We start from the raw sequence: 24,156 nt of genomic DNA on the forward strand, positions 1-24,156 counted from the left end.
TTTTTACATTTACATCCATCATCGCCTGATATATCCTGACCTTAGTTAAAACTTATGTTTTCTAAATCGTACTTTTATGTTCAGCAAGCCCTTAGGCTATGCTGTTAAAAGTTTACATTGAAAAATCATTTATAATTGGTTTGTTTGAGTTATGCCTGTTGCAAAGCCATCAGAAAGGGCAGTATTAATTAGCAATGGCTTACATATAGTCTAGACAATAAAAAAGTAAATCATTTTACCTTTTTAAAAAGCTTTTAGTATTTTACCCGTATAACAAATGATGTTGATATAAATTACATTTAAGCAAAAAAATGCACAGCATGATTTACAACAAAGCTGCCCCATTTGAATAATTTATTTTTGCTTGAAATATTTTCATGATATACACACATTGCTCAAATAAAAATATGTTTATTATGAAATTGAGACAGCCAAAAAAAAAAAATCCTAATTAATTCCATTTGCTGTGCAATAGCTTGGTTGGAGAATTAAACAATAAATTTCAGCTTATTGCATAATGTCCTGAGTTTCACTATAAAAGATTTGTTTTCATTTCAGGTATGTAATGATGACAATTACACAGAATATTTAAATATTGCACACAACAAAAATCTTTCCAGAGACCTTGCAAACCCTTAGCTGCACCCATTGTTTCAGCAAAATGAAGGAGGCTGCTCATCTGGGTGAGACACTGAAGGACAGAGCCTTTATTTCCAAACTTCCTCTCTAAGTCTCCGACATAACTTTGCTAAGTCTTATTAAACACGTATTAGCAGATCACTGGGGTTGATTTTATTTATTAACAATGTCACTGGGAAGAGAATAGGCGTTTTGGATCACGACACTTTGCAACAGATGATGTTATTTTAGTTCGTAATTGGTGGTGACAAAGCCACAAAACAGTAACAGCATCTGGTTAATGCCAAGAAAAATATAATAGCAGTCAAAGAATTTATCTTACATCTACTTTCATTTGGAAACAGATTGCTTTGTCATCCTCGGAGAGATTGACAATAGATCACGATTCCTGTATCAGTTTGGATCATAACTTTCTTTCTGCTTGGGACCACATATGTTGCAGTTTATCCTCCTGTCACCTGATCCCACGAAGGTCAGCCTAGCAGGGGGTGAGGAGGAAGGACTGACAATACAAAAATGACTGCAAGCAAAAGACATTCTTCGGGGCTGATTCTGATCTCAGAGCAACCAAAGATCAGCATGTATTTAAACAGATAGTGTTACTTTAAATAAATGTACAGTAGCAAAAATTCCAGGAAACCCTAAGGCAAACTGGAAAAAATAATGTGCTCAGTTTCCTTGTAGTTCTTTCCTATTTTGTATTGGAAAAAAGGGAGCATTTTTTCCCAACGCGCAGAAGAGCTGAAACGAGGGCAGGAGGGAGGATGACATGCTTCCACCCCAGGGCTTTGCTCCGCCTGAAGACAACCACAAGCTCAAGAGAAATTCCCTTCTTTCATCTCCCCCATTTTTCACTGACAAACGCAACCAACGGTAGGCAAACAAGGACAAGAAATACAAAGGTCTGTCCTGTTTCTTGATCCCTTTCTTATTCTCACCTACCATCTTCCATTCTTCTTTACAGACCCATCCTCTCCCAGCAGCTCTGGGCACACATTTCTGAAGCTAACGAAGCTGACTGAGGTCTTGCTGACCCAGGGGAAACACAGACTCACGTCGTTGCAGCCCGAGGACCTGTACCAGTATCGAACTGGAGTGAGCAAAAGTAGAACCAGGCCCAGTGGTTTCCAGGTATGGAAACACATATGCCCCAGTCCTTACTTACATCAGTTTAACATTAACAAGGTGCCCCTGGCTTTGGCCAAGAATAGTTCATGACTTCCAGAAGCACAAGCAAGAGGCAATGCCCACAGCCTGTGTGTTCTTGGCACCAGCCTCCCCACGCAGCCCAGGAGCAGAAACGTGGGGAATGCAGCTCCAGGCCCGGCGCTGCCCCCTGGCCTCTCCTCCTCCTGTCCCGCTGCTGGGGGCTCCCCCCTCCCCAATGCTGCGCTGACAAGGCCCAGTGGGACGGCTCGGGAGCCCCTCGTGCTTCCACACATGGCACCATTTCCCCGCGAGCCTCGGCCTCGAGTGCCTGCCTGCACCCTGCCTCGCTGCCAGGTTAAAGAGCAATCACCACGGGCAGCGGGAGAGAAATATTTTACAGATTTGTAATTCATTAAAGCGCTGGACATGTTCCAATGTGAGTCTACTGGAGGGTAGGAAAGGAGGGAGACATGTTCAGACCGTGGTCTGAAGCACACCTGTACAGTTTGGGAGCGTTTCTCCTCATTAAGACTGTGTTTTCTGGGAGTCTGGCCTGTGCCAAGCGACTCAAACACATAAATCCATGGTAATGCCCCTTCGCCTGCATGATTCAGGTTTGTGTCATTTCAGGGTTCAACAGCGGATTTTAAGAAGGTCGTTTCAACCATGCCCTATTAGGTAAACACTCGTGAAACAACAAAAAAAAAATTCCAGCACAGCACAAACAACAAAACTACCTTAGATCTTCTTGGGTGTGTCTCTTTGGTGCCTTGTACTTGAGGGCCTTCTATGCATGTGAAGGAAAACACTTCAAGGATCCTTCTATTCCCATGATAGTCACACATTTACCTGGTTGGAGAAAAGAGTTCTTGACTTTTCTCTTTTAGAAAACTTGTAAAATATCATTTACAAGACTTCAGAGTCTTTGGCCAAGATCCAGAAAGCAGCGCGTATCTTTGTATTAATCAGAAACCAAAAGTTTAAGCACAAGTCAGTAAAATCATGTCCTGTAAAAGAACTGGTGAGGAGGATCTGACAGGCGCAGCACTGGCCTTCAGCCGTCTCCTATTACTCTCTGTAACACCTAACAAAAGTCTTCAATGATATAAATAAAACCTTTTTTATTTTTTTTAAATTTACAAAAAGCTTTAAATTCCTCCTCTGTTTTCAGGAAGAGGCAGCATGTGCATGATACCAGATGAAAATTAAAAGAAATACAAGCAAAGTAAACATTCACAAAATGCAGATTCAGAATTATTGCCTGTACTCATTTTCCTTCTAATACTTTATCTGCTACCATCAAAATACCCCTCCAGACCTACCAGGCAGTTTCCAATGGGCTGTGCTTTTCAATTCGTACACACTCAGCCAGTGACTTGTAGGACTTACCACCAATAATTACACTCAGCAGTGAGTGAGAGCAATAGCCAAGTTAGTACCCTAAAAGACAGAAAGGTTGAGGCTAAAGGAAGGGGAAAGAAAAAGCCTGAATTGAAAAGCAGATTTTCTTGCCTTGCCCAGGCTGAAGCTAAATGCACTGAGAATGGAAATAAGTCTCCCAGGAATATGTCAAACCAAGCAACATAAATGCAGCCTGAATGCACAAGGAGTCAGTGGCAGCGCTGCTAACCTCACATAGTCACGAGTCAGAAATGATGCCCTAGAAAACCAGGAGATGTTAAAGCTCAATAAATGTAAAGGTTCATTTTATTTGTTTGCAAGGTCTGTATTTGAAATTCATGTCTATAAGCTTTTCTCTAGCCCTACTGAAGCCTGGAAACTTTTAGCAATAGTGAAGCTTCTCATACGACTCCAGGAGCCGGAGAGTTCAGAGGACGCATCAAACACGGGGAGCTTGAATTAGCAAACTGGACACATCTGGGGGGCAAAACCAGAGAGGACACAAATGCTGTGCCACCGGGAGGACCCTGCAGAGCTGGCAGAAGGGACTTCAGTGGGACTGATGGCCAGCCTGGGGCCAGCTGCACCAAGCCACACTTCCAGCATGAAGCCGCGGGGCAGCCGAGGTGCCTCCGTCCTGACTGCCTGCACACTTCTGCTTCCAAAACCTTGGCAAGTTTCTGCTGGGTAAACACAGGCCAGAAAGTACATTCTCCTTGAAGGGGGGCATTTCCAAACAGACATGCCCCATCTGTAGCTTCACCCGTGCTCAACTGTGTGTCGGTTGCCTTACCAACAACACCAGCACCACAACAGGAACAGAAACAAACCTTGTGCAATACAATCTGCAGAGCAGCCAGAACATTAGGTTTAGCAGCCCTGGTTTTTCTGCCTTTGGTTTAAAAACAATTTATTTTTTTTTAGCTGCATATCAGTCCCCTCATTTCCTCTGACCACGTTGCTGGAACCAGCACTGTTTGTTACAGTTCCTTCCCTGAAGGCAGCCGGGCAGCAAAAGAAGCTTTCTTCAGAAAGCTAGCCATGTTGGCCACCAGCCTTTGCAGAGAGATGTGTCGGACATTTAAAAATGAAGAGTCGCTGGGACAAACTTTTTTCTGTGCTGATGCAGCATCATCGATTCTACACGGGTCACAGCACTGCAGTGAGTAAAGTTTTCCTCTGAGCTACAAAATCACGCAGCGATTATTGGCCTGTGGGCCTCTCCAAGCCTCTTCAAACAGCTGACCTTGTTTTCACTGAGAGAGGAATTCCCTTTCTTGCGATTCCCTTTCTTTCCAAGAAGGGGTTCAGGGCTCTCTACGTGCAGCTCTTCCAACATGTCAGTAGAAGTGTGAAGAGAGACCATTTGGAAAAGCAGAAAGACACAAATGTGGACTTGCGGACCTCCCCTCAACATAAATCTTATTCTGATTTTTAAAGAGTTTATCAACAATTTACTGAAGAAGAAGAGAAAAGGAAAGGCATGCACTCCATCCAAGGATTGTGGCCATGCTGTTGGCGCTTGTGTGGCAGCGACTACACCACAAACTGGCCGTGACCCACAGGTGGAAGTGGGCAAAGGGACTGGGGAGCTTCTCCCAGGCAGGGTTTGGGTCCTGTCCCCCAGCCTGCCCCTAGGCACAGCTTTTCTCCTGAGGCCATCAAGGCTCAGGTGCCCCAGGAGGTTGTGCAGTCCCCATCTCTGCAGGCTTTCCTGGCCCGCCTGCATGAAGCCGTGCTCTGACCTTCCTCTCTGCTCCAGTAGACTCAGGCTCTCCTCAGGTCCTTCCCACCTGAATTATCCTCTGAGCCTGTAGTATAACAGCAATTACCCTAACTGAGAACAAACCGTCATCCTCCAGCACAACAAAGCATAAGCAAACAAACCCAAACACAAGCAAATACAGAGAAAATTGAAGCTCTCATATTAAGACACCTTTGCCACTGAAACCTTTTAGGCATTTTGCAGGGAGAGCTGATTTCCTCTGTCTCTGCTCCCTCACCGTTTTCCCCTCTGCAGTCCTGAGAGCAGCCTCTATCGTATTTTAAGTCTCCACCATGGGCAATGCAGTGGGGATTGAGGGTTTCTCTCATCAAGGCTGGATGGCAGCTCCCTGCAGCCTCCCATTGCAGTGCCCTGGTGTGGAAAAGCCTGGAGCATTTCATGACATCCAGGTCAGCCTTCCCCACCACCTGATCCATCAGGTATGCCAGCAGGTCTCTCGGTGGCTCCCTTAGCAATAGACAAATAGCTAATTAGCTATAAAGAATATATCAAAAATTATTTTCTACGTCAGGAGCCAGTGTAAATGGCTCACTGGCCCGTAGATATAATACAATAACCAGCAATAATATAATACAATAACCAGCATCCTCCTAAGCAGGGAATTACACAGACTGTGTAACCACAAGCATAAATACCTACCAGGCTGAAAATAAGCTTCGCTTTCAATTAGTCAGGTTTTAAAAGTAGGTCTTTAAAAATAAAAAAAAAAATAAAAAGGCTTATGATATGTTTCTTCTTTGGCCTTTTTAGTACACAAGAGCTCAAATTTAGGTTGCAAAACAACCGGCCTGACCTTTTCCCAGAGCTTTAAACCCTAGACAATTTCCATGGCACTTGGAGGTTGCTCAGTGCTTTTGAAAACTGAAGGAAATGTTCCAAGGAAAAACTCCTTGGAAATGTTAGGAACCTAACTTCCAGGTTCCAGTCCTGGCGACCCTGGCCTAAAAGGTTTCAGAAAATGGTGGTTTTCCTTAGTTAAATACAGACAATTATAGGCAAACCTTACTGAAGTTGGATACACAGTCAGAAATTTGAAATGCTTTGTGTCGGTAATATTTCAATGAACTGGATGGGCGAGAAGCACCAGCTATTAGAAGGAGTTTTAAAAAACACAGATCATCTGTTTTTCTGTCTCTCCAAATGGAATTCTGAAATGTCATCAGTTTGAGAGTTCAGATGAGAAGATATTTTTATCTGTTTAAGAAAAAAAAATCCATTTCCCATGCATTAGATTCATGTGAAACTCTAATGTTCGGGGATATGTCCATTCTGCTCGCTGATAGAAATTGTACCCTGACAATCCCAGGGATGGGATTGGAAGTGGGCTGAGCACCTCATCTCATAAGATGGTCTGGCTCCTCAGAGCTCTTCCTGCAGATAAGATATAATTCGTGCTCCCCTCAGGCACCAAAGGCAATGTACCAGTGCAATAATCCTCCGAGTATCCCAACATTTACAAATAATTGTAAAGACCTGCTAATATGGTTTAGTTCAGCAGCTCTTCAGAGTGCTGAGTGCTGACTGAAACGACAACTAAGAGGGTATTAAACAGCCTTAAGGATGTCTTGCAGGAGGTTTGTGAAGCAGTTATTCTAAGGAACAAGCACTGAGAAGCATGTTGAACATTTAATAATTGTGGCATCTCCAGCTCCGTGCTTTGTTTGTGGAGCTTACAGAAGGCAATGCTTTGGGTTTTTGCAAAATTCCCTAACCAATGGTGCAGGACATGAGACACTGAAGCTATGGAGCAGTCATAAATGTGCTGTTTGTCCACTTAGATGCAAGTTATGTGATTTTAAATTGATATTTAAATGGCAGTGAAATTGGTGTGTTTATATCCATACAAAGTGACTTTTCGTATTTTCTCAACCACTCGTTGATGCCTTCTGAACACTTCTACAGATACAACCTGGACAGATGAGCTCTTCTGAAGGTATCACTACCAGAGAAATATGTTACACTTCCACACTGTTTGTCACTATTCTTCCCATCCTCCCCAGATAACACATATTCTCCCTTGTAGCCACAAAATTAGCTGAACTAACACTTACGAGAAGAAACAAGACAAGGCACAGGGAAAATTCAGACCCTTAAATTATAGGGAAAAGAAAGAGCAAGGCAAAATTTTGTAAGTGTTGATCAGAATGTACTTTCCAACACACTGAGCAAGCAGCAGGTCTTGGGCTCCAAGTGACTTGTCTGGTCCTAGCTCCTGCAGTCACATACAGAGCAGGTGGCAGTGACCTTCATTAGCAGGTTTTTTGGATGCTTAAAGGGGTTAAAGAGTCCTATAGGAGAAATTAAGGAGTCTCAATTGGTAGAAGTTATTAGAGTAGCAATTATTATAGGGAAAATCCGTTTTCACAAATTGAGTGACAAGTGACAGAGAAGACAGAAGTGTTGAGGCTTGCAGTATGGCAGGAAACCAGGAAAAGAAAATCCAGCTATATTGACTCATACTCCCCCTGTGTTAATTTCACTGAAATTAATGACAGGATGACAGGAACTGATCGAGTGAATAAAATGTTTGGTGTCAACTGAGACAACGTTTTGACTCCTCTCCCTCCTGTCAGGGGCAGGTTGCTCTGTGCCTCCTGATGCTCCAGCAGAGCTCTGCATTTCCATCTCTCCCACCACGGTGAGCTGCACAGTTGGAAGAAGTTATTTGGTATCAGTTCATGCCAATGAAATACTCGTGAGGCACTAACCATTCCAGAGCTGGTGTCCACAGCTGCACTGTGAAGGCCTTACAGTCCCTGCCAAGCCTCTGGAGGTATTCAAGATCAAGCCCCAGATCCTCTGTGTAGCTGTGACCCGCTATGGTAATGCTCCCAAGATGTCTCAGCACTGAAGGAAATTTGAAGTTTCCTGACATTTTACTTTTGAAGTTGAATAGGAGAAGTTAGAGCAATAAATAATTATTAAATTTCTGTTCTGCTACGAATTTCTTTCAGCTTATTGCTGGGTCTGCCTCTCCCTCAACTCCCTCATCCTTACAACTGTGATACCACTAACTCCATCCTTCACATGAGCATGGCAAGAGTAAATCCATGAAAACTGTGAAACACTCAAACCACAATAAGGGGGCATTTAAGTTCCGGAGGGAGATGGCAAGCTCCTACATGGCTTAAAAGAAACCAGAAAAAGCCACGGTTTTCAGGTTCTTTTATAATTGTGACTGAGCATATGCTCACCCTCCATAAAAACGTCACCTTATATCACTGCATTAAACTTATCAGACTTTTTCATATAGTACATATTTCTGAGGAAAATGCATGCCTGTGACAACAAATGAGAGTCAATGAAAAGAGAGTCACCCACATTTTACACTTCTGGAAGTGGAAAAGCTAAGCACATAAATCAAAGTGACCCTAAAGCAGTGACCAGCATGCCCTGAGCAGATCAACAGTGGTTTCATTGACCTCCAGACTCATACAGGGTCATATTTTCACACAGATGAACTGGTCTTGAACTGCTTTGCCATTGCATTGTGCACAAAGAAACCCCAGCTGAAATGTGTCTCTGCTTTCTGTTAGGGTAGCCTGGATTGCTTCCCAAAATGAAAAATCAAACCCATATTCCATTTTAAAAAGTGTTTCTCTGTTCTGCCATTTTTCTCTGGATCCCTTTCCTCTAGTCGTGATTTTCAAAAATAGTTTTACATGAATTTCCAACTGATATTTGTTTTAATATATATATTTTATTTTTTTTAGGATTTTTCCAGGGCACTTTTTCATGCTTGTGAGTGTAGTAAGTGCATAAGCTCTGGGCAGTGCATTTGCAACCTGTAGGCTTTCCTTCTAATGGACACACATTTCTCATCCCTCACATTACAGCAGTATTTCAAAAATGTTAACGTGATTAACCCTGCAGTTTTCCTGCTTAGTGGGAGGAAACGCTGCGGCACTGACTATGCAAAAGAGGTTCAGCCCTCTTGCTGAAGGATATCACAATGCTTACATCCAGTAAAGTCTTCTAAATATACTTGTAATACACTTGTATAATGTTCAACCAGTGTGTAAGCCTCATGTGTCTCTCAGCATCAGATGGCATCCAAGCCTCTAGCTGGCTCTCGGCACAGGGATGAATTTTGTCAAGAACAGAGCATGCCATGGCCACGCAGAACATCTGTGGCACAGGCAGGAGCTGAATCCAAAACAGCTAACTCCCAGTTTAATGCTTTAATCACAAACTCGGCCTCATCATTATCCTGGAGCATCTCTCCCCTCACTTTTGGGAATGCTCCCAGGGCAAGATGGAGAAGCAGAATGAGGAGGCAGGATCAGACAGAAATGGGCTGCTGTGCAGGTTAGGTCACCTCCCAGAGAGGTGGGTTCCAGTCCCTACCCTAAGGGTTTTCCAGGGATTTTGTAAAATAACTATTTAATACAAACAAGATGGCAGCCTTGGGGGGGACTTCTGTGGCAGAACTGTAAAAACAGAGGCAAAAATTGTCCTTCACAGGCCTGCATTTTGGTTCTAATTTTTGTGCCACCACTCATATTAATGATAAATGCACGATGTTTTTGTTGCCTTCTTTTTTGCAATGGAAGTGATTTCCCTCTGTCAAAATCAATCATCATATCAGTTTTAATCAGATAAAGCTTTTGGCTTCTCCTATCTAAATTGCCCTTCCCACAGTGCATTACACCGCCTAAGACAAGCATCAGTACTCCATCACAAAATAAATGTGTTGATATTTGATAGCTCATTTGAACACGATGGTATTTACATCTTAGTTGGTTAGATTTTCATTTAACACGAGTTATGGGTTCACATTGAAAATAAAAACAATACTTCTCTGTTCCTCTTGCCATTCATGTCTACTTTTATTTCAGCCTAAAATAACACATCGCTGGAGGGTATTTTCTTAACACTGCCAAGCCTGAATGCAAGCCCTGTGGAAAATGTTTGTGTTGGGCTTGCCATGGTCCGGGCTAATAACAACGTGATGATGTATAGGTGAATTCCTGCTCCTCAAGTCCTCTGTGACATACGGATTAGGCCTGCCCTTATCTTCTAAGACATCTGGATGAGTGTCTGGGTTTTAATTTCACAATGAAATCACTGGGGACTAGAGTTATGTTATGTGCTTATGAACAAAGTGGAATATCCCTGGTAAGGGCAAGAGTGGATTACCTTAGATAACTCTACTTAAACCAGGGAACATTTGAGAATGTTGAAGAAAGGAAAGAGGTTCCACCAATAAAAACAAACACAGGCCTAAATTTGTGTTCTGTGTACTAAACATTTTAAAGCTCCTGGAGGTTGAAATATGACCACATGTAAATGGACTGATAAAGCTAAGGCGACTCTTGAAAGACCAGATCAAGATTCCCAGAACAACTACCAGCACTAAATCCTAATGGGATGCATAAATCATTTGGAGACAGATTTATTCAGAAGATGCCACTTTAAAGTCAAAATACTCTGCTTTAATCACCAGAAATAGTATGTGCATGCTAACATTTGCAGAAAATGCTCTAGGGCAACATGAAATTAGTATCCTAAAATTCCTAAATATATGCTTTTCCTAAAATGAAGATTTTTATCTATTTATGCCCATAAAACTGTCAGAAAAAAAAAAGACCTGTGAGAGCATAAAAGGGTCAGTCCTGCCTACTACAGCACAGCCATGGACAACATTAAAAACATCAAAGTTCCTATGACGTTCACGGTTGGGGTCTGAGTGCTGCAGAGCTGAATAATCAGCTTGCCAACCCCAAATCCTACAATTCAGGACCATTGCAGCTTCACAGCTTTGCTGTAGCCTTAAGACTATTCCCTTTTTGCAGCCCCTTTAGAAATTTCTCCCATACTCCCAATCCATAGTCAGGCTATAATCCCAAGAATGGGATCCTGCCTTGCTGACTAAAGTGAGCAGCTCTAAGTATGTTGATGTCTGTTTAGGTCTAACCTGGAAGGCAGCATGGGTTTGGCAGCCTGGAGATGAGCTCTTCCATTGCCATGATTTAGCAACATGTCAGAGAAACAGGAAGAAATCAGACAAAGCCTGAAGGGTCCACGCTCATGTTCCACTACTGGCTGCAAAGGGTTCCCATTTCTTTGTGTGTCTAAGTTGCGGAAGTGCTTAACAGCAGCAACCTGGAAAAAAATGAAGACACAAGTAATGGCATTGGGCAGAATTGAATAGAACTACCAAAATCCCATTTTTATTTAGCATATTAACTGCATGTCTTCTAATCTGTTTATTAAGTTAAAATCAAACCAAACATATTGCAAGCTGTTAGTAAACCACAGAGATTAACATATACTTAGGAAGGTTTCAGTTAATACACTGTTTTGCTTCATCAATATGCAACCAGCTACTCCATTTTAAATAAGTAACAATATAGCCCACAGAAGTGATTCTTTTCCCCTTGAAGGATCAATACGAAATACAGTAGGCAAGATCCTGGCTTCACTGAAACACATGGAAGAAATCGTATTGATTTTGGTGAGGTCAGGATTCCACCCAATAATTTTTCATTACCACAATGAAACGAAATGTATTCCACCTCCTTACACATATACATTCTATTTACAGCTTCTCTTCCCAGATAGGAAAATATTTTAAAAATTAAGTGCCTGTACTGTTCCCGTATAGACAAGTTGTTCTACTTAGGCTAATCCAGTCATGAAAAGAGCTAAATGAGGTGTCGAGCTTTCTTTTTGATCCTCGGTTTAACAAGAGTTTTAATCAGTAATAGATCTAACATAGATGTGACGCTTTGTGAGTAATGCAAGTATATCAGTTTTCTTTTCAGAGCACTTCACCTGTTTACTTTGCTTAACAAGAAGTCAAAACACAGATCCTGTCTTTATTGTTTGTATGCTAGATACAAAGGGGGACGAAGCTCCACACAACCCAGCTTGCTCTAAACTTGTGTAACTGCAGCCTACTGACTGCGACAATTCAAGGAAAAAATGCTAACTTTGCCCTCAGTGCTGCACCAGGGAAAAAATGAGGTATGATACAAGGCATCAGTCTATGCCTTTCCCATGAGATATTCTCAATGGCTCGCTCTTAACACAGTTCAGTATCTACTATCCTACCAAAGAGGCTTGGACCAACCCTATGAGCACAGATGTCCTGCATGGCTGGAAGGCTGCTGGGGTCCTTCAGTAGGTGAAGTTACACATCCATGATCCACTTGAAAGGCACTAGAGATGGCTGAGGCATATTTGTCTTTTCGTTTTGTACATGTAGGGTACAGCTCTGGATAAGACCAGCAACAGCCTCTGAGGTTTGCAGTTAACCTACCATTAATTGTCGCCACCATCAGGTGCCTCCTGCACCTCCTCCAGCCTCAGTACTGCAGGGTGGAAGGGGATGCCCTCAGCATCTCTGCACAGCCCGGCATAGCACTGGTAAAATGCCGAGCAGTCTTTCCAGTTGTGCCATTAGGGCAAACAGCTGGGTGGCAGCTGCGTCTCCGAACCACGCATTTATCACCGGGAGCTGTTGCCAAATGGAAACTGAGTCAGAGCCCTAAAATCAGGTGAGAGGTTTTAGTCTGTGGACAGCAGCCAGGTCAAGGTTAGTTAGTGCCTAAAGACTCCGGGCTTAACTTCACACCTTCTAGAAGACAGTGGGTTGGTGAGGAGGAGTTTCCTCCTCTTTGACAAGCTAAGAGGTGTGCCTGGGGACGAAGGCAGAGCTCCAGCTTGCCAGAGGAAAGCCGGAATGCCTCCCAAACCAGGCAGGCTGGTGCCTCCCGGCTCCAACAACCGCGGGTAGGCCGCGGGAACGCGTCTGGCAGCGTTCAGACGAAGGCCCCGGCGCTGAGAACGACGGCGGTTCCCACCCACGGCACAGCTTTGGCCTCAGCCTTTCCCTGCGAGCGTGTGTGGGCCCCCCGGAGCAGCACAGCCCTCCTGTGGGCCGGCGGCCGCCCGGCCTGTCCGGTCCTGTCAGCGCACGCACACCTGGCAGGGCCCATCTTGCGGGCGGTTACTCAGGCGCATGGGTTGCACATAAGTAATGAGCTGCTAGCATCCCGGCATGTTAGACAATATGCTGACAATGTCATAACATTATTTCATCCTTCTGAAAAGATAAGACCCAGCCTGTTCGAACCTGCTCGGGTCATTATCTTGTTACCACAAGATCCCCTGTCACTAACCAGTTAGAGTATGTGAAGCTATAATTTGCACTAAAATGAATTATGTATTGTTTACAGTTTACCATTAAATTAAGAGGAACAAAAACAAGCACCTAGAATGCCTCTTTCAAAGTCTTCCAGATAAGTGTAAATGTACACAGAAACCCAAGCCTTGATGCAATGCTGTTACGAGGAAGCTGGGGCTGGGTTGGCTAATTTTCACACTAACTTACTTAAAAGCAAGAAGGAAAACAGTGAAGATCTTTATATAGGCCATCAAAAAGCCTGGCTGCAAGTGGTTCCAATTTGCTTTAGTAATTAAATCGAAAGGAGTTTAAGGGTTTTTCACCCAGGTCATTTACTACTTTGGAATTTTACTGCTTGCCTTGCAAAGAAAACAAACGGGAATGAGTCACTAGTGAGTATAAAGAGTGGATGAACACTGCTAAACAAACTAAACAGTGAGCTCAAGTGGATATAGAAAACACCAGTCAGAATTCTAAATATGGATCTGAGAATAGTGTAAAAGGATTAGACGTCTTTGTCACATGAAGAGCAAGCCTGCATGCCAGCATGCCTTTCCAGTGCAAGCAGCAACTGATCAAAGTAACATCTACCAGTTTGTAAATATGCTAATCTTCATGTTTACACAAAAGTGTCAGCACTTGCTTTACATCACAAAGAGCCTCATACAGTTGAAGATTAATTACTTCCAACACTGAGATTGTGTGTAAATACTGGTTTCACCAGAACTCTACCTTTTGCTGTATTTGCACAGCTCAGCAGAGGTGTATGTTGCTAAGACAGATAATTCAGGGACGCTTACAAAGTGTCAACTATCTCCAGCTCCGTACCGATAGACAGACTTTTGACAAGTATTTTTGGTGATTATGTGGAGCAGGGATTAGGCAGGTTTAGGTTCCACGCTGTAAGTGCTGAATGGAAACATATTTTTGCCTTTTTGTATGACTTCCAGTTCTGAATAGCACTATTTCACCTAAACCCGATTTGCACCTTCAGCTTTTACACTTATGGTAAAAATAATAATAATAATAATTAAAAAAAAAAAATCTACTTTTTTCACTCTCTAGGTTACTGTCACTTTCCTGCATTATAATGGCTCAGAGTGACCTTGCTGTCTATGGGCCTCTTCACAGCTTTCCCATCTGCTTGCTAAATGCCCTAGCTGCAGCTTAGAGGGGGGCCAAAACTACACCATGGACACATTTACTAATAGAGAATTTCAAGAATCTTCAACTGTGCTATAAAACAGGCAGAATAATTACAACACACACTGAGGTGGTGAGATCAGTACCTGATGTTCCCTATTCTGCATTGTTGCAACAGGGAATGCCAGGAAGAAGATGAAGCCAATGCAAGGCTGGATTTTCAAGGCTCTAGTGCTTCAGGCATGGCGTGTAATATCTCTTTAGCAGATATTCTGAATTTTTGTTTCCTCTGCTGTGTGCATGTCCCCACTCCCTCTCAAAAAAAAAAAAAAAAAAAAAAAGTAGTGGCAGTTCTACTACTCCAGGAACCCCAGTGATAATTTTAAAAAATGGCACTGCTTTCAAGTGGGAATTCTCAATTCTCTTCACCTCTCCCTCTCTGCTAGGGCTCAGCACAACGATTGCCACAAGAATATCACCACTTGCCAATAAATACTATCACATTTGTTTCCTATTCCAAGCTAAAAGGAAAAAAAAGTGGGATGTGGGATGTTGGCAAACACTAGCATTACAAGATGCCAGAGTAAACAAGAGTGAATGGATGAGGATAATTTGGGGATTTAAGGAAAAGAGAATCAAAGGCAATGTTTAGAAAGGGAGAGAGAAATGGCTTCCATGTGAAACACCAAACTGGAGCAGAAATACTTCCATATTAAATGCTCAGCTCTGTGTTTCACAGTATGTGCTGACCAAGCCAGCAGAGCTTGAGTTAACCCCCTTATGGTGCATGCAAGAAGATGGCCTTGGCACCGGGAGGTGCTCCCAAAACTCAGGGGCCAGCAGCAGCCTGGCGAGGCAGAGGAGGCGACATAAAGGCTGCTCTGTCCCTTGTCCCTGGCCCCACAAGGGCAGCTCTGAGCCGGCAGACCCCAGCTTGGGTGGTGAGGGCTGCAGGCAGCAGCGACGTTTGGAGACCGAGGCTGCTGTGGTTAAATCAACATGCTCCATCTCACGTTTGCATAGGGCAACATGATCATCAGATTAATTACTAATTACAGTGGATTGCTCTTAAGTAGGTTCACAGCAATAATAGTAATAAAAAGACTAAACGGAGCGTTATTAGCATAGTTAATTATATGACCATTGGCGAGATTATTGATGGAGATACACAATGCTGTTAAACAAGAAAGATATGTTTGACATTGCTTAAGAGAGGCTTCGTTATTGCTTCATATCTTTTTGGATTTTTCTAATCATTTCATCTGTGTTCCAATAGTGCAAAAAAACAGTAATTATCTCTGTTTCATCTTTGACTAACAATTGTTTATGAATCTAATGGAACAATAGTGTTTCTAACATGTAAGTAAACCCGGTAATCTTTATCAGCATACAAACTTCAGTCATACTGGACCACGTTATGGGAATCTGTCATGTGATGAAAGCAGACAATAGTAATTTATTGGTTTAGTCATAATCCTTTCAGTAGTCCAGATTGCTGTTGCAAATTTGTTAAAATCTGCTACCATTCACTAAGCAACAGTACAGCACCTGCAGCAATAACATGGGTGGGGAATGTAAAGGAGCACCCATACGCATGTGTGGCAGCACTTGGACAAGACCACAGAAGAGGAGCTGAGAACAATATTGCACAAACCAGAAGGAGATGCCTGTCCGCCCACAGCGTGTATGTAATTTCATCTCCAAATCAAGATTTGGTTTAACTTGCAAATGCTAAAAAAGTGTAAAAAAAAGAATTATTCACCCAGTGGTTATTTCTTACCCTTTACAGAGGGGCCACGTGCTCCCGTGGAGGACCCACTGCATGGGGACATCAGCTACAAAAAGCCACACTCCCACGTGAAGTGCACTTACAGGAATATGCAACGGTTTTCTTTATTTTTTCTTTATTTTGTGCACTTGGCAACACGCAGCTCACTGCCCAGTCGGCCAGTTGGCCTGTTGTTTAACATGGCAACTTCAAGTATAAATATTAATATTTTTTAATCATCTCATTTGGCAGAGGATCTGAGGAGCAGCTGCTGTGTGTGCAGCTACCTTTAACTCATGTTCTGAAATGGGCTGCACTTGCCTGTCCCCCTTTAAAAATGTGCTACAAGGCACAGCCCTGCTGGAATCCAGCTCTGGTGGCCGGCACAATTACATGCTCCCGTTGCAAGGGGGACAAAATTGTGACCAAATGATATAAATCAGCTTTCAGAGCAACATTCAGCAAACAAACAGACCCTCCCAGACACTTCAGGAAATGTGGTGGTATAAATGGTTATATTAGCACGCATTTCCCCCAACGTTATATTTTGGTTATGTTCTGATCACTTAATGCTAGTCATCACGTTTTATGAACCTCACCCACGAAAACTAACGTGCGAACTGAAATTTAGGACTCCTGACCTTTCACACAAAATGGCCATAGGTGTTCCCACAGCTGTTAAATAAACCTATGTTTATGGAGTCATAAATGTAGTGCAGGTGAGGTTTTCAGTGATGTAATAACAACTTCCATCGCCACGCAGTTTGTCATTTATACAGCAGTGTACCATCGCTGGTGAATATTGTTTTACAATAACAGCACAGGTTCCTTGGATTAAATCACTCTTTCTTCATTTATGAGTCATTTGACCTTTAACCTTCCAGAGGAAGATCAAACCACTTCTGAAGGCCCCACTCTTTTAACTGAGGAGCAAAACAGTTGGTTAGATAGCTAAGGAGGTTGGTATGTGCCCCCAGGGTTTCACAAACAACTGTCCTAGATCTTTTATAAGATAATCTTAACATAATCATGTAGCCACAAATTGTCGTGTAAATTCCCAATTAAAAACACCAAATAGGAGCCATAAATCATGACACAACTGCCACCTTTTCAGGACTGAAATACAGTTTGAAAAGCAGCAGAGAAACTCTTGTTTGTGCTTGTTTCAGCACTCAACAAGCCAACAGCAAAACCGCTCGTCCCATTTACAAGCGAGCAACAAAGACACAACTGAAACTGCTCGAGATTTCACCTAAGCAGCAGCAAAGGCTACAGCATGGACAAAACCACTCCGTCCTTGGTTCAGGACCACGCTGGTAGTTGAGGAGGACCACGTGAGTGAAAATGAGCGTTGTGTTGGCACGCTCCCACAGCCCGGGCCCAATTCACGTCACGCCGCCATGCACTCCTGTTGGAAGGCTTGACAGCAATTTGGGCATTGGGAGGAGATTCTGTTTTAAAAAATGGCAGCTTAATTACACTACAAAACGTTAGGCAAATAAATAGTCATTAAGGCCTCTGATTCACGGGTGGTTGGCTGCTTTCCACAACCTTCTGCAGAGCTGGGATCAGAGCTGCGCCGCAGCCGCCATCTCAGGGGGCACAGCCCACGGGCGGCCCCAGGGATCATCTCCTGGAGGGTGCAGCCCCTTCCTTAGGGAATAGGTGCCCAGGAAACAGCTCACAGCACCTCCAGGGGCCACCATCTGAGACACCTGCTCTCCTGCCATCACAAAAGTCCGTCTCAGCTTCCTTTGTGAGGATCCTTGTAGCAGCAACTGAAATTATTTCAGGGCCCGTACTAGGAGGCTCGGATGCTTTCCCTTCGCATGCACACGCACACAACCGCACCCTCTCCCTGTGACATCTTTCCCCTCTCTGGCAGCCAGAAGCACAATCAGAATGGGTTTTATAGGTCGTGCACAAACAATCCCAACAATTAATTAAAATCTTTTAAAGCATTCTGCAAACATCTCAACCAGTTGCTGTCAACAAGCAATCAACAAATGCAGGAGTTTTTCTCCTCCTACTTTACACTTTCTATATTTCTCAAGACTTGCCAGAATTGTGGTGACAGATGCAGACAATAGATGCTTTACTAAACGTGTCCTCGATATCTGCATAATCTCCTTTAATATATATCATTAACTTAGGCCATTCCCATGTTATTGCTTCCCCAACACTGCTAGCACATCATGATCTGGAAGGAGCTATTTATTGCTCTGAGAATGTGACTCTCCTGCCCAACCGGTCAGGTCTTAAAATTACACTTACTCATCCATTCTGCCTTCTGTTCCCTCCAGTATCTAATACAGGACTAAAATGAAAACTTGCAGTCACCTTTTTGCACTACAGCCTTCCTCCCAAACACTGCTAAAATCTGAGCATCTGCAAATCCAAAGTTATACAAAAGTATGAGGGTCATCTGATGAAATCTCTCCTCTAATCAGCTTTTTCAAGTGGAAAACGTAGCCATTAATGCTTCTGAGGTACACAGCAGCTGAATCCCCTGAAGGAAATCTCTGATTTTTCAGGGCACAAGAGTTCTGGAGCTGTAAAAGGGAACCTTCATCTGCGTTGTCTGTAAAAACTTGCATTGGGACACAGGATAGAAATAGGCTGCATTGGCAAGAACATGGAGCAGTCAGTAGTAAGAGGCTTATGCTGACACAACAGCATCTTGGAGAGATAGGCAAGGCCAGATTTTCAGCCTAAGTAACCTGGGCTGAAGCACAGCCCAGGCAGTCAGCTATTTCTCCTACCAGAGATTTAATGAGTTAGCTCTGGGCCCATAGCCCCCAAGCAAATACCTTTGGATGGGGCAGCCTGCAGTGAGAAAATGCTTGAATGTCTGTCTAGGGTCCCCATCTCACAAAGAAAAAACAAATCTGGCTAAAGGCTCCCTTGCTGTGACACAGCAAGAGTTTATGGTCCATCAAAGCCAGCGTGAATGACCTGGCTCCTGAAGCTGCCCTGATAACCTCCTGCTGGGCAGCGCTCAACAGGGCACCAGCACACCGGGCACGAAGGCAATCCTTAGGCTAATCTAGGATGCTGAATTAGTCAGAAATGCTCCCATGTGCAGCACGGCCAGCTCAAACACACTGCTCTGAGCCATGGCCATCTGGAGGGTCACAAATACCCCTTCTTCACTCTCCCAGGCATGAAGCACAACTGATGCTAGCAAGAGCCTCTTTCTTTATCTCAACACCTCTGTGCTCCTTCCCTCACTTCTTTCTTTCTTTTCTTTTTTTTTTTTAATTTTTATTTTTAATTAATTCATTTAGTCTTTTTGAGAGCAGCTGTCAGCTTACCAGAGTTGATACCAACAACCTCTCGTTTCTTTTCACCATGACCAGCAGTGGAGCTCCTGTGGGAGCAATGCTCACACCTCACCCTATCTAGCACTTTTGCCCAGCATGGTACTATGGCCAAATGTATCGACATTCCCAATGTTTTGTTTTGTTTTTCCTGAAGAAATACTTCTGTAAGGCTCTTGTCATCCTTCCTTTTGGATGAACCCTCTCAGAGTTGGAATCTGGCTTTAGACAGGTCACACAGACCCAGCCAGGGATAGAAGGGAAGTAACAGCACCATCACACAGCTCTCCTTGTCCTTATCCCCAGCAGAAGTTAGGCACTGAGTGCAGCCACAATTGCAAGAACTAAAGGCAGAGCAAAACCATACGTTATTTCTTCCTTATCACTGGTTTTCAAGAATTATTTGCTTTCCCCTTCAGGGGACAGCTTTTTCAAGAAATGATATTTTCTGTATTCTTCCTAAGAGAGGTATTTCAGGAGTCACTGCAGATCCATATTGAGTATCTGAAGGCTGTGGGTACAACTGCACAGAGTATAACATCTAGCCTGCCTCATTTAGAAGGCACTTTTCACATCCTAAGGACTTAATCCTCACACCATGCCAACTGAGAATTATGCTTTAGGCCACAGGGAACATCTACAGTCATGCCAATGAGAGTCAGTGGCAGATGCCTGAAGTATGAGCTTTGTTGATCTGAACTACACAGATATTTATACAGGCTCTCCAAGCCTTCCCCAAAACATACAGGGTTCAGTCATGTCCAACCTGCTCTGGGATCGAATCCATTTTCGATTAAGTCCTGAGTCCGAATCTGGAAGATTTGTTCCTAGCACCGTACATTTGGTACAGACCATAGGAATGATCATTCTACAGACACAGAAGCTGGGGCACAGGCTGTGTCCTCCCAGAGGGACACAGCCAAAAATGTGCTGTTCCCCAGACAGTCCTGAGAGAAGGCAATTCATCTTGCAAGGGAAGGCCAGCAGGTTCACCAACCAACTAACAGGCATACTACAGTACAGACATCACCTTTCCAATTTCAGGGAAACACGCATGCCCTTGTTTAGGATTTCCTATTTCCTACACAAATTTCCTACCCACGGTATTCTCCTGCCAAATTCACTGCATTACCCCTCACCCATCTTCACAGGGCTTTAAGTCCCTATGTCCTATATCACTGTAGCAGCCCACCATAAGTCTGTATATTCTTACTGGCAATCTCTGCTAAAACCATGACAGAATATATACGAACATAAAACAAAGCAATTTTCTCCTTTGTCTCATACAAAGCTACCGGCAGTTGTGCTAGAAACAAAGCAACCAGGTCTAGCTGGCCAACCAAAAAGGGCTGGGGAAGGAGATAAAGTGCTACCCAGCCCAAGTTCCACTGATAGCTGTATTTTTCTTTAATCATCAGCTGCTATTAAGATTTCTAGACTGGCAATATTCAGGACCCGATTTACATTTATTATGGAGATGAACATTACAGAAAACAAGCACGACAACAGCATATTGCTCTTCAGCTTTTGTTTTTTTTCGATAAGCCACTGCCATTGTGAAATCTATCCAACTGCTCATGAAACTCTGGCAAACTGAAACTGGATCCTTTTGCCCGAGCCCCGTAACACAGAACCTTGTGCCAGATGACTGTATTTCTTGCATGCGTAAAATTCGCTTCAATCGGTTGACAGAAGGTTTGGGGTTTTCCAAATGTTGTGAACCTGGTTGAGATTATGGAGATCCTCAACTAGAGGAGTGTTGGGTTACTGTTCTTTTAAAGCATGCTTCCTCTGACAACAAAATGTAATTAAGGAGGCCATCCCTGTCATGTTACGGTCTCTTTTTAGAAGGTCTAGAAGAATGTAAAAAGGGCATAGGAAAAGTTGCTTAACCTTCTTAGAAATAAACGTCCCGAACATTTTTACATCTTCCCTTTGGTCCGTATTGGTCACAATGATGAAACAATTTAAAGGAGAAAAGGTCACAGCAAAGCAGTGAACTTTATATGCTCTTTAGTGCAATAAAATTTCCTAATGTATTAGCATGGGAAAGGCATGCCTAGCAATATGAGAGAACAGGATGGATTTCAGATTCTCAATAGACTGTTTAGAGGCTTGGGTTATCTGTGTGAATCAAACACACACACACAAAAAAAAAAAAAAAAGAAAGAAAGAAACACGTGCAATTTGTCCATCTTATCTATTTTCTGCAAAAGGAAGAAAATCTGGATTCAACCCTCCCATCCAATATTCAACACACACGCAGTATCATGGAAACCCGGGCGCCTCACTGCCAATGCCTGTGCTGTACAGAGGGTAGGTTCCAAAACTGGCACAGTTAAAATTGTCTTTAGTTTGTGCCAGTACCTACAGGCAAACAAAGATAAATGTGAGTCGGGAAGACCATTTTAGACTTAATATTGAAAATGACTTTATATTGAATATATATTTTTTTAATTATACATATTTACTGTCTTGCTTACTTACAGCCGGGGTATTCAGGAAAATTCTTATTTCCAAGTAGTTCAGAAAGCACCACTTGCTAGAAAATTCACATTTTCCTCCTAGTTCTCATGTTATCAACACAAACACAAGTCCTTCTCGTAATGCAAATATCAAACCTTTCACTTTTTTCTCTATTAAAGTCAAAGATTCTGCAGAAAAAAATGTAACAAATAGCATCTAAACGCTATGCACTACCTGGTTGTTTTTTTTGTTTGTTTGGTTGGTTGGTTTTTAATATTTTTCTTTCAAATGTGGCTGGAGTTGATTATCTTCCTAAGGCAATTGTTTTTCTGCCTACTTTTAGAAACTGCACTGGGGGCACGACTGATCTTATTTCTATGTATTATTTCCCAGAATATGTTTTTTCTCAAAATCTCCACATAAACCCTTTTTCAAAGCTTACTCTGTTTTTCACCATTCTGGAGGTTCACTTCATTTTGTATTTCTGGCCAGGGGCAAATGTTTTTTTTTCTTCCCCAGACACCATATTTTATAAAAATTGGTAAAGCATACGTACCCTAGGTCTCAAAAGTGTTCACAACATAACTGATTCTAAGAATTGTGCTGACTCATTCAAGGAAGAAATGTACTGTGCTGTATCCAACCAAAACCACCCCAAACTTTAAGTCCTGAATATGCAAAAACTCCATGAGTAAACTCAAACCAAGAAGAATCCATTAAAATCATTTGAAAAATGAAAACTTGAGAAATTTGTATCTGTTTGTGAACAATTCATGAGCACAGAATGGGGCACGATTCACGGAATGAATTATTCTTTGTGAATTATTGTCCTAGTATTATCCTCGTAACCAATAAGACACATGATTTACATTTCTTTTACAGGCAATAGTAGCTAATTGATGTCCTGGTGTGATATGGAATGAAGCACAGTCATATAAATAAATTGTTTCCTAAATTCTTCACAAAAACACATTAATATCTTAGACACCATGCAATTGTATGCAGCGAACACTGCTAAGACAGTAATCGTGTCATCAAGAGTTAATTTATTCTCAGCAAGCCCATGTAATGCAGATATTAATCTCCTGGAGCACTCACTGTTGTTCGGGGTTAAAACATTCCCAGTTTCTGAAACATAAACAAGCCTCGCATACACAGCTGTTCTCGAGTAGCCAAACCGAGCTGCTGCTCGAGGAGTATTTGTCACTTTACAGCCCTTTTAGAAGAAGGAGTCAAGAACTGCAGAGCACAACGGGAAGGTGAAAACATTCATATATCCATACATTCACCTGCAGTTTGCAGCCACTGAGTTATGGGTGCATGTGGATTCTTTAAAAGTGAGCAACGCAACTCATGGCAAGCAGCACAAACACACTTGAGACTCAGAAGACACACTTTTGAGGAGACGGTTTGAACATAAACATGGCTTAAACCAAACAAATCACTTCCTAAATCCCTCTTGCTTGGCTATCCTCTTAGTTTGCCACCAGTCAATTAAGAATGGAAGGAGAACACCCAACGGAGCAAAGCCAACAACTGTGCTGAGCAAGATGCTGCTTCTGCAGGCAGCCACGCACAGGACCACTGCTCGAATAACACCAGAACGACCCCTGCCACATCCAGCTTGAAAAAGCACACGAGAACAAAAGTGTCTCAGAACAGGTGGCCACCACAAAGCCTACGTGCCTTTATGCCTTCAAAACAGGGCCAGGGAAACCCCACCTGCAGCGCGTTTCATGCAGCTGCGTGCGGGGCAGGAGGACCCCTGGATCCAGCCCTCCATTCTCCATGCTGCTGCCTCTGGGGAAAGCTGCGAATGAGGAGATTTGATACACTTCCCTTACATGTGTGGGTTTTTTTTTTCTTTTTCTCCATTTGGTTCCCTTTCATATGGGCTCAGCACAACTGCTTTATGATATCTTCATCAGCCACTTGAAAGCTCTGGGTCAGAAGCTTGGAGATTTGGAGGTAGCGCTGTGCTAATTGGCTGAATGGCCCTTTTGACCACACTCAATTTCTGCTAATTAGAAAAAAAGAATAATTAGCTAATGTTGGCGAAGAACTTTGAAGATGAATAAGCTATGGGGAATGCACTCGGCATTATTAGTGGGGGAAAAAAGTTTGATCCCTTTTTAAATTTGTGTTTAAGTAGCTCAAAGTGATTTTAAAATGACCAAATCTAATGGCTAACCACCAGAAGGCTAATACAGTGTCTTTCGGGAGATCACAGTTTATATTCTACAACTAGGTGTTATATAATTGCTTTAAGAATTCCTCCTTGGTATTTTCAATTTCTTTCTGGTCATTGTGCTTTTTAAATGTCATTTAATCCTTCCTCTTACCCACCTAATTT

The 24,156-nt window shown here is 42.8% G+C and overlaps 1 long non-coding RNA gene across 19 annotated transcripts in view; it reads right to left on the bottom strand.

The window, feature by feature from the left end:
- The window catches only part of LOC101802362 (uncharacterized), a 210,804-nt gene that overhangs the window by 35,778 nt on the left and 150,870 nt on the right, over nucleotides 1-24,156 (bottom strand). For 16 of the 19 annotated variants that reach the window (XR_011812193.1, XR_011812203.1, XR_011812197.1 and 13 more), the window contains 2 exons: nucleotides 10,893-11,080; nucleotides 2,526-2,637 (listed from right to left, as the gene is read on the bottom strand). This is a non-coding gene — a long non-coding RNA (uncharacterized lncRNA). The remainder of the gene's footprint in view (nucleotides 1-2,525; nucleotides 2,638-10,892; nucleotides 11,081-24,156) is intronic. The other 3 variants (XR_011812206.1, XR_011812200.1, XR_011812195.1) reach the window with 1 other exon arrangement.

Source organism: Anas platyrhynchos, chromosome 12 (assembly GCF_047663525.1).
Source record: "Anas platyrhynchos isolate ZD024472 breed Pekin duck chromosome 12, IASCAAS_PekinDuck_T2T, whole genome shotgun sequence".
Classification (NCBI taxonomy): domain Eukaryota; kingdom Metazoa; phylum Chordata; class Aves; order Anseriformes; family Anatidae; genus Anas; species Anas platyrhynchos.